This window comes from Bufo gargarizans, chromosome 2 (assembly GCF_014858855.1).
Source record: "Bufo gargarizans isolate SCDJY-AF-19 chromosome 2, ASM1485885v1, whole genome shotgun sequence".
Classification (NCBI taxonomy): Eukaryota; Metazoa; Chordata; class Amphibia; order Anura; family Bufonidae; genus Bufo; species Bufo gargarizans.
Genome location: NC_058081.1, coordinates 166,310,931 through 166,323,624, shown reverse-complemented (window position 1 = coordinate 166,323,624; position 12,694 = coordinate 166,310,931). Strand labels below are relative to the sequence as shown.

The 12,694-nt window shown below is 46.2% G+C and overlaps 1 protein-coding gene across 3 annotated transcripts in view; it reads right to left on the bottom strand.

The window, feature by feature from the left end:
* UNC13C (unc-13 homolog C) overlaps positions 1-12,694 on the bottom strand; it is a 908,495-nt gene that overhangs the window by 463,526 nt on the left and 432,275 nt on the right. The window lies entirely within an intron of this gene.

The following is a 12,694-nucleotide window of genomic DNA, read 5'->3' as shown; positions in this document are numbered from 1 at the left end:
CACATGGCGACTGTTCATCAGCTCCTATGCACGCAACAAGACATAAAAAAAGGGGAATGAAGTGATTCATGGATTTGGAATTCACAATTCCTGCATCATTGTGCCCATTTTAAGTCATTATTTCACCTTAAGGCATCAAAGTTGATTAACCACTTTCCAAATGCAATATTTGTTCCATGTAACGCTGAATTTTAGATCAAAATTGTATCCTTTCCTAGAAGCATCACATTTAGAGAATATATCCCTAATATGGCGCCATACAACAGACAGCAGCAAATTGAGTACCTATAGCTCCGTAGCACAGAGCCACAGGGATTCTGTGTACCGCCATACAGTCTTCTGCACACAGCGGTGTCATACAACAAGAGACCTGAAACTGAGGATTTTATAACTTCATTGATGGTAGATAAAGAGCATATCCTCACATGATGGAAAAAGTCCAGCTAGCTTGTGTTAAGGATTTGGCGCAGATCCGCCTCAAAATAGACATGCTTTACATGTAGATTTCTGTAACAATTTGTGCCAACTCTGTGGATAAAGACAGCTGGAATTTTTCCATCACATGTAGATGTATTCTTCACATGCCCTTAAAGCGGTTATTCCTAGTGTTCAGTGAATCAAAGTCCACAAAATGGACTTCAATCCGAATTTCAGGATAAATCTTGGGCAGCTTGAGATTTTGAACCAGATCTTCAAGCAAGATGGAGGCGGCCGGCCCATCATGAGCAAATGGATCAGGTAAGTATGATGTACATTTAAAAAAACATTTACACTCTGTTATTTATATCAGATGCGTCAATCATGTATGAACGCAGCACCTGAGGGGTACAATTGCACTGCTCCCAGTCATTGTACTCACTACTTAAATGTACTCACTACTTAAACTACAAAAAAATGTGCTTTGTGATGAAGTAATTAGTCACAAAACCAATTTTTTTGTAAAATTCTGCAAAGCAACCAAATCGAATTTAGCAATAATTCGCTCATCAATAGTTATTCCATGATTAATGTAAAAATCATATAGGATGTGACAGTCTTCTTTTAACAAAGCTATAACCAGCCCTGTACCCCATATGGATTCAGAGTGCTCCCCATTCATTGCTCCAATTGGTTTGCTAGATTTATTTCAAGCAGGCAGCTCAGGGGGTGCGTCTTTTCTGCCACAGCTCTCTCCCTTTCAAACCTCAGCTAGGTGGTCAGAAAAAATAAGGAAAAAAAAATAGCAGGTGGCGCTATATTACAACTTCTAACTTGGCTTCATTACAACAGAGGTGTATGAAGAGCTGCTGATAACATTTTATTGTGACACAGTGGGGCAAAGTGTGTTTAATGGTGTGCTCCCTCTTACTAGTCGTGAACTTTTATGATTACCACTTGATCTTGGTGGGACAAAACGGTTTCTTATTGAAATCTATGTACACCAATACTTGTTTGCTCTGCAGACCCAATTTACACATTTACCAATAGGTACACCAGAAAACATAAATATATGCCAGCAACCTGGTGACATAGATTTCATTTTCAAGCACATGGAACTGCCAAAGATGTGCCAGAATTATTACCTCTTAAAAAGAATCTCCAGTCTTAATACATCCCCTCAAAGTGTTATCTCTATGTAGTAAAACATTGCTTAGTAATCAGCTGTAATCTGTGGAGGAACCCAGCAGCAAGTATGCAATTTCCCTACAGTGCCAGCACAGAAGAAATGAAGCATTGCACTGTTCTTATAGTAAATAACGGACTGAAGGACAGGAACTAGATGAAGGTCGGGAACAGGTGAAACTCTGAATTTTTTTATTTGGTATTTGAAAATGGGGTTTCCAAACCAGGCAACCCCTTTAAAGTGTCTCTACATAAGATCTTAAAGAAGTGTTCCAGGATTTTTAACAAGCCCCCAGATGCCTAATGAAAAAATCATACTCACTTGCTCTGATTTGGGACCCTGGCTCTGTTTGGTGATATTCTGGTCGCTGGATTGTCTACTTCTAAGCGAGGTACAAACCGGGTCACATATCTGCCTCTGTTAACCCCTTCACACATTTGGACATAACTGTACGTCCAAATAGCAAGTAATTTACTGCATTTGGACGTACATTCACGTCTTTATTGCTTACAGGGGCTGTGACACTATAAAGTGTCACAGCCCCGGAGTCTACGCTCTCCCGGAGAGCAGAGACACCAGGGAAGCCAATCAGAGCGCTTTAGTGTTAAAATGCTGGTTTCAGACTGTGATCTCAACAATGACGGAATTGCTGTTTTTCCCCGGCGCCTCCACAACGGCATTCACAGGAGGGTGTCCCCGCCTCCAGGACAGGAAACAACGAGGAAGCACAGGATTTAAGGAGCCTCCTCCCCTTACCTTACCAGTCGTTGTTTCCTGTCCTCGGACGTGCGTGGAAGCCGCTCCTGGGGTTATCCAGGAAATTGGATACCGCACCGGCCTGGTCCTTTCCCTGTTGTTCAGGAGGGTCGGTGCAGGGATTGGGGGACTCCGGGGACGCATTGCCTCCCCTCCTCGATCCTGCGGTGTAAGCCCTGTCTTCAGGCATCCCCGGGCTTGCGAGTCCGTCGGAACTCGCGCGGGATCTGGCGTGGTGACGTCAGCGGAGCGAGATCTCCTTGGGCAAGAGGTTCTCGCGGGACGCTCCTGCGCGCGGTGGGAGATTTAAAAAGAGCATCACATCCTCCTACGCCGGTGATCTGCAGAGATGCCTTCCAGTGACAGAGAGTCGTCCAAACGCTCCGGTGATCCCGCTGTCTCGGCCCTCAGCCCGGTAAGCCTCCTCCCGGGGGGGAGTAATCCCTATTTCCTTATGTCTTTCCTAGCAATAGGTATATACAGGTTATGGGATCCCGTACCTCCCCCCCCCCCTACACGCTGGGTGTCCGTAGTTTTACTATACTGACCCCTCACCACCCTTACTCCGGGTCCCTCTTTGGCCTATACAAAGTTAGTTTTATTCCCTTTAGGACAGTGAGTCCAGGAAGCTTAAAGCCAAAGGGGATTCGGGGCGCAGGAAGTGTGGTGGTTGCCGTAAGGGCCTGGTGTCGGACCCAAAAAAGTCCCTCTGCCCTAGATGTATTGAAAGGGTTATCGCTGAAGAATCCCCTTCCTTCGTGGAGTCCATGCGAACCCTCATTAGAGAGGAGATTAAGGCTGCAGCTGACTCTAGACAACTGGCGCCTTCCCCTGGGCCTTCCCGTTCCCTAAATCTGGAAATATCAGAACAAGTGGATCTGGATGAAGGGGAGTTGCAGGATGATCAGGTCTCCTTATCCTCTGAGGAGGCCGCAGGGAGGCCTATGTGCTTTCCTGAGGAAACACAATCCCTACTGAAGGATATTAAATCTACCCTGGGATTAGAAGATGTTAAAGAGACTCAGTCCCTTCACGATCAAATCTTTCAGGGCTTGGGGGAGAAAAAGAAGAGATCCTTCCCCATCCACAATAACATCAAAGCCCTTATTTCCAGGGAATGGAGGGATCCTGATAAAAGGTGGACTGTCTCGGCTGCCTTTAAGCGCAAGTACCCCTTTTCGGAATCTGACTCTGATTTGTGGGACAAAACTCCCAGAATAGATGCGCCAGTGGCCCGTATTTCTAAAAAATCCTCGCTGCCCTTTGAGAATATGGGTCTCCTGAAAGACCCAATGGACAAAAAATGTGAAAACCTATTAAGGAAATCCGGGGAGACAAATACAGCGATGTTGCGCCCCAGCATAGCGTCCACTTGTACGGCCAGAACTCTCTCGGTTTGGCTGGACCAGCTTGAGAGCAATCTGTCGGGGGGTACGTCCAGAGAGGAGATCTTAAACTCCCTTCCCTCCCTGAAAAGAGCATCCAATTTTTTAGCAGACGCCTCGGCCGACTTGGTTAGACTCTCTGCAAGAAGCAGTGCTCTAGCCAATGCGACCCGTAGGGCGGTATGGCTCCGCTCATGGACTGGGGACGCAGGTTCTAAAAACCGCCTGTGCTCCATCCCATGTGAGGGGGATAGATTGTTTGGCTCCGCTCTGGACGACATTCTGGAGAAGGCCTCCGATAGGAAAAAAGGTTTCCCCTCGGATAACCGTTATTACCAACAGAGACGCTCCTTTCAAAGTCAAAAAAGGGCAAGATCTGATCAAAGTAAAAGGGACGGCTCAAAAAGATGGCAACCTTCTAGGGGTAGAGGAAGAGGATACCTTCCAAAGCCAGAAGCCTCTACCCGCCCTACCCAGTGACACGCCAGCCCAGGTAGGAGGCAGACTAAAGCAATTCTCCTCCGCCTGGCAAGAAATTCACGCCTCCCCTTGGGTCACTCGTACCGTAAGAGAGGGCCTAAAATTAGAGTTTGTTTCCCCACCCCCAAGTCTTTTTTGTATCAACCACAGGCAACAGCCCGACAAACAGGCATCCCTAGAGTCAGAAATAACTACTTTAATCCTCAAAGGAGTGCTCATCCCTGTTCCGGGAGAACAACACGGCAAATGCTTCTATTCCCCTATATTTTTGATAAAAAAAACAAACGGTTCCTTTCGCCTAATAATAAATTTGAAGTCCTTAAACAGGTCCATCGTTTACAAAAGATTCAAAATGGAGACCATAAAATCTACCACTCAGATCCTTCCGCAGGACTGCTTTATGGCTACCGTCGACCTTCAGGACGCTTACTACCACGTCCCAATATACCACAGGCACCAGTGTTTTCTGAGGATCGCAATTTATTATCAGGGAAGATTGTCCGATTTTCAGTTCACAGCCCTTCCTTTCGGCCTATCCTCTGCCCCCAGAGTTTTTTCAAAAATAATGTCAGATGTCATGAAGTTCCTTCACCTTCAGGGGGTACAGATCGTCCCATACCTGGACGACTTTCTGGTGTTTGCGGAGTCACGTCAACTTCTACATTCACGCCTCAAACAAATCCAGGACTGTCTTACAACTCTAGGGTGGATTGTAAATCCCAAAAAATCAGACCTTATCCCCAGTCAGGAAAAAGTGTTTTTGGGGGTGCTGTTGGACTCAAGGCGTCTAATGTCTTTTCTTCCTCAAGTCAAACAGTCTCACTTAATCCAGACAGTGTCTCTTTTTTCCAGCAAAGATCGGTCCTCGATAAGAGACATCATGGCGGTGCTGGGACTGCTAACAGCCGCAATCTCATCAGTAAGGTGGGCCCAGAGTCACACAAGAGTCCTTCAGGCCTTTCTCCTATCTTCATGGGACGGAAAGAACTCATCTCTAGACAGAAAGGTTCACGTTCCCAGACAGGTAAAACAGTCACTAACCTGGTGGAGAGTAAAAGGGAACCTGAGCGTAGGGGTTCACTGGCGCCCAAGAGATGTCATGGTCATTACAACAAACGCCAGCAACTCAGGGTGGGGAGGTCATTCCTCAGGAGCGGTAGTTCAAGGATCCTGGGGAAAAGACATGCAGGACGCCTCCTCAAATTTAAGAGAGCTGTCAGCTGTCCACAGAGTTCTCCTTTCCCTTTACAAAGTTCCCTCTCCAAGACACGTAAACATATTAACAGACAACACTACAGTCGTGGCGTACATAAACAAACAAGGGGGAACCAGAAGTCGCTCACTGGCGGAAGTGTCAAAGGGCATTTTTTGTTGGGCAGAAAGAAACCTTCTGTCCCTTTCGGCGGTACATATCAAGGGGGAAAAAAATGTGGTGGCCGATTATCTCAGTCGACACCTCTTAAGGGAGGCCGAATGGTCCTTAAATCACCACGTCTTCAGCCAGATCTGCCAAATGTGGGGGACCCCAGTGTTAGACCTGTTCGCCACCAAAAGCAACAAGCAGGTCAGAAAGTTCTGTTCCCTCTCGCAAATGGATCATCCGGTATGGCTAGACGCCCTCTCCAGGCCGTGGCCAAAACAGCTCCTTTATGCCTTCCCTCCATTCAGCCTCATTTCAAGAGTCCTGGTAAAGGCTCAGGAAGAAGGGGTCCATGTAATTATGGTGGCCCCCTTCTGGCCAAGAAGGGCTTGGTTTCCACTCCTGCTCAGACTGTCAGCCGGGGTTTATTGGACACTGCCATCAATCCCGGACCTACTCCACCAGGGACCAATAAATCACCCAGTGTAAATCAACTCAGTTTGACGGCCTGGAATCTGAACGCCTCCTGCTAAAACGGAAGGGCCTGTCGGACGCGGTCATCTCCACGATGCTCAAAAGCCGGAAACCGGTAACTTCCCGGATCTACCTGAGAACCTGGAATGCTTTTTTGTCCTTCTTGGGAAGTGTAGATTTTCCTGATGTTCCTCAGGTCCTCCAGTTCCTGCAAGCGGGGCTAGAAAAAGGCCTCCGCCCATCAACTCTAAAGGTTCAGATTTCCGCGCTCAGCGCCTTCCTGGACGTAAAACTATCAGATTCTCCTCTGATCAAACGGTTTTTGAGGGGGGCAGGAAGAACTTCGATCCTCCCTCGTCCGGTGATTCCTCCCTGGGATTTGGGCCTGGTTCTTTCTGCTCTCACTACTCCTCCGTTTGAGCCAATTGATGATATCCCTCTAAGGCTCCTCACCATGAAGACGGTTTTTTTAGTGGCCATAACCTCTGCCAGAAGAGTGGGGGAAATTCAAGCATTCTCTTGCAAGCCTCCCTATCTTACAATTCTGGATGATCGTATAATCCTCAGGCACTGTCCGGCCTTTCTCCCGAAGGTGGTATCCAGATTTCATCGTGAGCAGGAAGTCTCCCTACCTTCTTTTTTCCAGTCTCCTTCTAATGATTCGGAGGGTACTCTCCATAATCTGGACGTCAGGAGATCAGTCCTTTCCTACCTTCAAGCCACTAAACCGCTTAGAAAATCGGACCACCTCTTTTTGCAATTTCAGGGCCCTAATAAGGGGCAAGCGGCTAGCAAGTCAACCATAGCTAGGTGGATTAGGAACATAATATCCTCTGCCTATGTTACCAAGAACTGTCAGCCACCAGAGGTACTAAAGGCTCATTCTACAAGGGCAGTAGCCTCATCCTGGGCAGAAACGAAAGCAGTCCCTCTGGAACAGATCTGCAGGGCCGCCACATGGGCCAACCCTATGACTTTTTTTCGGCACTATAAGCTAGATGTAGTAAGGGATCAGGACTTGTCCTTTGGTCGTGAGGTCCTATCTATTGTGGCCCCCCCCCTAATATTGATTACTCTGTTAATCCTCCTGTGAATGCCGTTGTGGAGGCGCCGGGGAAAAGGGTAAATTACTCTTACCGGTAATTGGATTTTCCAATAGCCTCCACAACGGCATTGGGTTCCCTTCCAAGCTTTAAATGTAAATGAATGATGTAATTTGTTTACTATAATATATAATTTGTTATGCATCACTTCTGTGTCCTCTCTTATTGACTGGTAAGGTAAGGGGAGGAGGCTCCTTAAATCCTGTGCTTCCTCGTTGTTTCCTGTCCTGGAGGCGGGGACACCCTCCTGTGAATGCCGTTGTGGAGGCTATTGGAAAATCCAATTACCGGTAAGAGTAATTTACCCTTTTGTCACCTCACCCCCACAAAAAAAAAATAACAAGTGATCAAAAAGTCATATGTACAGCCCGTTCTGCCAAAAGCCCCCATAGGGCTACTGTACATTGGTGAAAAGATAAAAATGTCATTGATGTAAGTATATGGTGATGCAAAATATCATACATTTATTACATTTATTTTAAACATAATTTACACAATTACATTTATTTTAAACACAAAAAATATTTTATGCTAAAAAGTAGTAAAACATAAAAAAGCTATATAAATTTGGTATCGTCATAACTGTATCAACCCACAGAATAAAATTATCATATCATATTCACCGCAAGAGGAACCCCATAAAAACCCCTATAAAAAATAAAAATAAAAAACATTGACACATTGACATTGCCATTTTTACCCAATTCATCTCCACAAAATGTTTAATACAAAGTGATCAAAAAGTAATATGTAGCCTGAAAAAATGCCAATAAAAACTACAGTCCGTCCCGCAAAAAAAAAACGAGCCCCCACACAGCTACATTGGTGAAAAAATAAAAATGTTATGGCCACTAAAAACAAATTTTACAAATTATGTTAGAAAATCCCGATGCTGCTCCTTCCCTTCTGAATGCTGCTGTGTCTCCAAACAGCAGTTTACAACCACATATATGGTGTTGCCATGTTCAGGAAAAAGTGCAAAACAAATTATGGGGTGCATTTTCTCCTGTTAGCCCTTGTGAAAATAAAAAAAGTAAAGCTAAAGCAACATTATATTAAAAATAAAAGTACATTTTTCATTTTCATAGCCATTCATTTCTAAATTCTATGAAATGCTTGTTCACTTCACCACTAGATTTATTCCTTGAGGTGTGGAGTTTCCAAAATTGGGTCAAATCTGACATGGCACCTGAAATCCATTCCAGCCAATTCTGCCCTCCGTTAACAATATGGCCCTTCTTCCCTTCTGTGCCCTGTCATGTGCCCATACAGCAGGTTACAACTACATATGGGGTGTTTTTGTAACTGCAGAATCAGGGTAATAAATATTGAGATTTGTTTGAATGTTAACCCATACTGTGTAATGGGAAAAATGGATTAAAATAGAAAATCTGCGCAAAACAGTTAAATTTTAAAATGTCCCCTTTATTTTGCTTTAATTCTTGTGGAAAAAAGTTTGTAAAATCAGTTTTGAATAACTTGAGGGGTGTAGTTTCTAAAATGGGGACATTTATCGCGGCTTTCTAGAAATTAAGTCCTACAAAGCGACTCAATAACTGAACTGGTCCTTAAAAAAGTGGGTTTTGGCAATTTTCTTACATTTTTTTTTAAACTTCTAAGCCTTCAAACTTCCTAAAAAATAATGAAAATTACATTTACAAAATTAATCAAACATAAAGTATACATACGGGGAATGTAAAGTAATAACTATTTTATGAAGTATCACTATCTGTCTTAGGGCTCATTCACATGACCGTGGTTTGGTTCCGCATTCACTTCAATGGGGCCGCAAAAGATGCGGACAGCACTCCGTGTACTGTCCGCATCCATTGCTCCGTTCAGTGGCCCCGCAAAAATTATGAGTCTGGTCCTATTCTTGTCCGTTTTGTGGACAAGAATAGGCATTTCTATAAAGGGCTGTCCATTCCGCAAATTGCGGAAGGCACACGGCCGGCATCCGTGCTTTGCAGATCCGCAATTTGCGGACTGCAAAATACGACAAGTTCATGTGAACAAGATCTTTAAAGAGACAGATTCTAATTTTGAAAATAGAGAATGCTTCCGAATTTCAGCAATTTTTTTTTATGCATAAAGGTAAAACGTATCAACTTAAATTCACCACTAATATGAAGTACAGTATGATGTGTCACGAGAAAACAATATCATGGCTTGGATAAGTAAAAGCGTTCCAAAGTTATTACCACATAACACAGTAAGGGGAGTAGAGGGGGGCTATGTCTGGGGTTGACAGTAGGGATAAGCGAACCCGAACTGAATACATTTTCGTAAAAGTCCGGGTTCGGCTTCGGTGTTCGTCGCTTTCTTGGCGCTTTTTGAAAGGCTGCAAAGCAGCCAATCAACAAGCGTCATACTACTTGCCCCAAGAGGCCGTCACAGCCATGCCTACTATTGGCATGGCTGTGATTGGCCAGAGCACCATGTGACCCAGCCTCTATTTAAGCTGGAGTCACGTAGCGCCGCACGTCACTCTGCTCTGATCAGCATAGGGAGAGGTTTCAGCCGCGACGTTAGGGCGAGATTAGGCAGTGATTAACTCCTCCAAAGGACTTCATTCAGAGATCGATCTGCAGCTGTGGATGATTGAACTGCTGCTATTGAATTGCTCACTGTTTTTAGGCTGCCCAGAGCGTTTTTCAGTCACTTTTTTCTGGGGTGATCGGCGGCCATTTTGTGTCTTGTGGTGTGCCAGCACAAGCTGCCACCAAGTGCATTTAACCCTCAATGGTGTGGTTGTTTTTTGGCTAAATCCTACATCAGGGTGAAGCTGTCACACCAAGTGCATTTAACCAGCAATAGTGTGGTTATTTTTTGGCCATATACTACATCAGGGGCAAGCTGTCACCAAGTGCATTTAACCCTCAATGGTGTGGTTGTTTTTTGGCTAAATCCTACATCAGGGTGAAGCTGTCACACCAAGTGCATTTAACCAACAATAGTCTGTTTATTTTTTGGCCATATACTACATCAGGGGCAAGCTGCGCCTGTCACCAAGTGCATTTAACCCTCAGTAGTGTGGTTGGTCAAGCTGTCACACAAAGTGCATTTAACCATCAATAGTGTGGTTATTTTTTGGCCATATCCCAGTCTAATTCTGTCAGTAAACGTATACCTGTCACCCAGCGCCTAAATACTAGGCCTCAAGTTTATATCCAGCTAAATCTGTTGTTACTGGTGTGGCTGGTCAAGTTATTTAGTGTCCGTCAAAGCACAGTTTTTGTTCTGGGTTGAAATACAATTCCCAATTTAGCAATTTCCTAATTTAGTGGTTTCTGCTGTATCAGAGTTTTTTTTAAATCTATCCCTAAAAGGGTATATCAGATTCAAGGTACACATAGGGTCATTCTGAATAACTTCACACACACGCTACTGTGCATTTCCAAGTCTAATTCTGTCAGTAAACCTATACCTGTCACCCAGCGCCTAAATACTAGGCCTCAAATTTATATTCAACTAAATCTGTGGTTACTGCTGTGCCTGTATTAGTGAAATACGGTACCTAAATAGATAGCCAGATAGTGTTAGGTGTCTGTAAAAAAAGGCCTGAATTTGAATTCAATACATTGGGCCAAATAATATTTTTGTTGTTGTGGTGAACGATAACAATGAGGAAAACATCTAGTAAAGGACGCGGACATGGTCGTGGTGGTGTTAGTGGACCCTCTGGTGCTGGGGGAGGACGTGGCCGTTCTGCCACAGCCACACGTCCTAGTGTACCAACTACCTCAGGTCCCAGTAGCCGCCATAATTTACAGCGATATTTGGTGGGGCCCAATGCCGTTCTAAGAATGGTAAGGCCTGAGCAGGTACAGGCATTAGTCAATTGGGTGGCCAACAGTGGATCAGGTACGTTCACATTATCTCCCACCCAGTCTTCTGCAGAAAGCGCACAGATGGCGCCTGAAAACCAAGCCCATCAGTCTGTCACATCACCCCCATGCATACCAGGGAAACTGTCTGAGCCTCAAGTTATGCAGCAGTCTCTTATGCTGTTTGAAGACTCCGCTGGCAGGGTTTTCCAAGGGCATCCACCCAGCCCTTCCCCAGCGGTGGAAGACATAGAATGCACTGACGCACAACCACTTATGTTTCCTGATGATGAGGACATGGGAATACCACCTCAGCATGTCTCTGATGATGACGAAACACAGGTGCCAACTGCTGCGTCTTTCTGCAGTGTGCAGACTGAACAGGAGGTCAGGGATCAAGACTGGGTGGAAGACGATGCAGGGGACGATGAGGTCCTAGACCCCACATGGAATGAAGATCCTGCCACTGACTTTCACAGTTCGGAGGAAGAGGCAGTGGTGAGACCGAGCCAACAGCGTAGCAAAAGAGGGAGCAGTGGGCAAAAGCAGAACACCCGCCGCCAAGAGACTCCGCCTGCTACTGACCGCCGCCATCTGGGACCGAGCACCCCAAAGGCAGCTTCAAGGAGTTCCCTGGCATGGCATTTCTTCAAACAATGTGCTGACGACAAGACCCGAGTGGTTTGCACGCTATGCCATCAGAGCCTGAAGCGAGGCATTAACGTTCTGAACCTTAGCACAACCTGCATGACCAGGCACCTGCATGCAAAGCATGAACTGCAGTGGAGTAAACACCTTAAAAACAAGGAAGTCACTCAGGCTCCCCCTGCTACCTCTTCTGCTGCTGCCGCCTCGGCCTCTTCTGCTGCTGCCGCCTCGGCCTCTTCTGCTGCTGCCGCCTCGGCCTCTTCTGCTGCTGCTGCCTCGGCCTCTTCCTCCGCCTCTGGAGGAACGTTGGCACCTGCCACCCAGCAAACAGGGGATGTACCACCAACACCACCACCACCTCCGTCACCAAGCATCTCAACCATGTCACACGGCAGCGTTCAGCTCTCCATCTCACAAACATTTAAGAGAAAGCGTAAATTCCCACCTAGCCACCCTCGATCCCTGGCCCTGAATGCCAGCATTTCTAAACTACTGGCCTATGAAATGCTGTAATTTAGGCTGGTGGACACAGACAGCTTCAAACAGCTCATGTCGCTTGCTGTCCCACAGTATGTTGTTCCCAGCCGGCACTACTTCGCCAAGAGAGCCGTGCCTTCCCTGCACAACCAAGTATCCGATAAAATCAAGTGTGCACTGCGCAACGCCATCTGTGGCAAGGTCCACCTAACCACAGAAACGTGGACCAGTAAGCACGGCCAGGGACGCTATATCTCCCTAACTGCACACTGGGTAAATGTAGTGGCAGCTGGGCCCCAGGCGGAGAGCTGTTTGGTGCACATCCTTCCGCCGCCAAGGATCGCAGGGCAACATTCTTTGCCTCCTGTTGCCACCTCCTCCTACTCGGCTTCCTCCTCCTCTTCTTCCACCTGCTCATCCAGTCAGCCACACACCTTCACCACCAACTTCAGCACAGCCCGGGGTAAACGTCAGCAGGCCATTCTGAAACTCATATGTTTGGGGGACAGGCCCCACACCGCACAGGAGTTGTGGCGGGGTATAGAACAACAGACCGACGAGTGGTTGCTGCCGATGCGCCT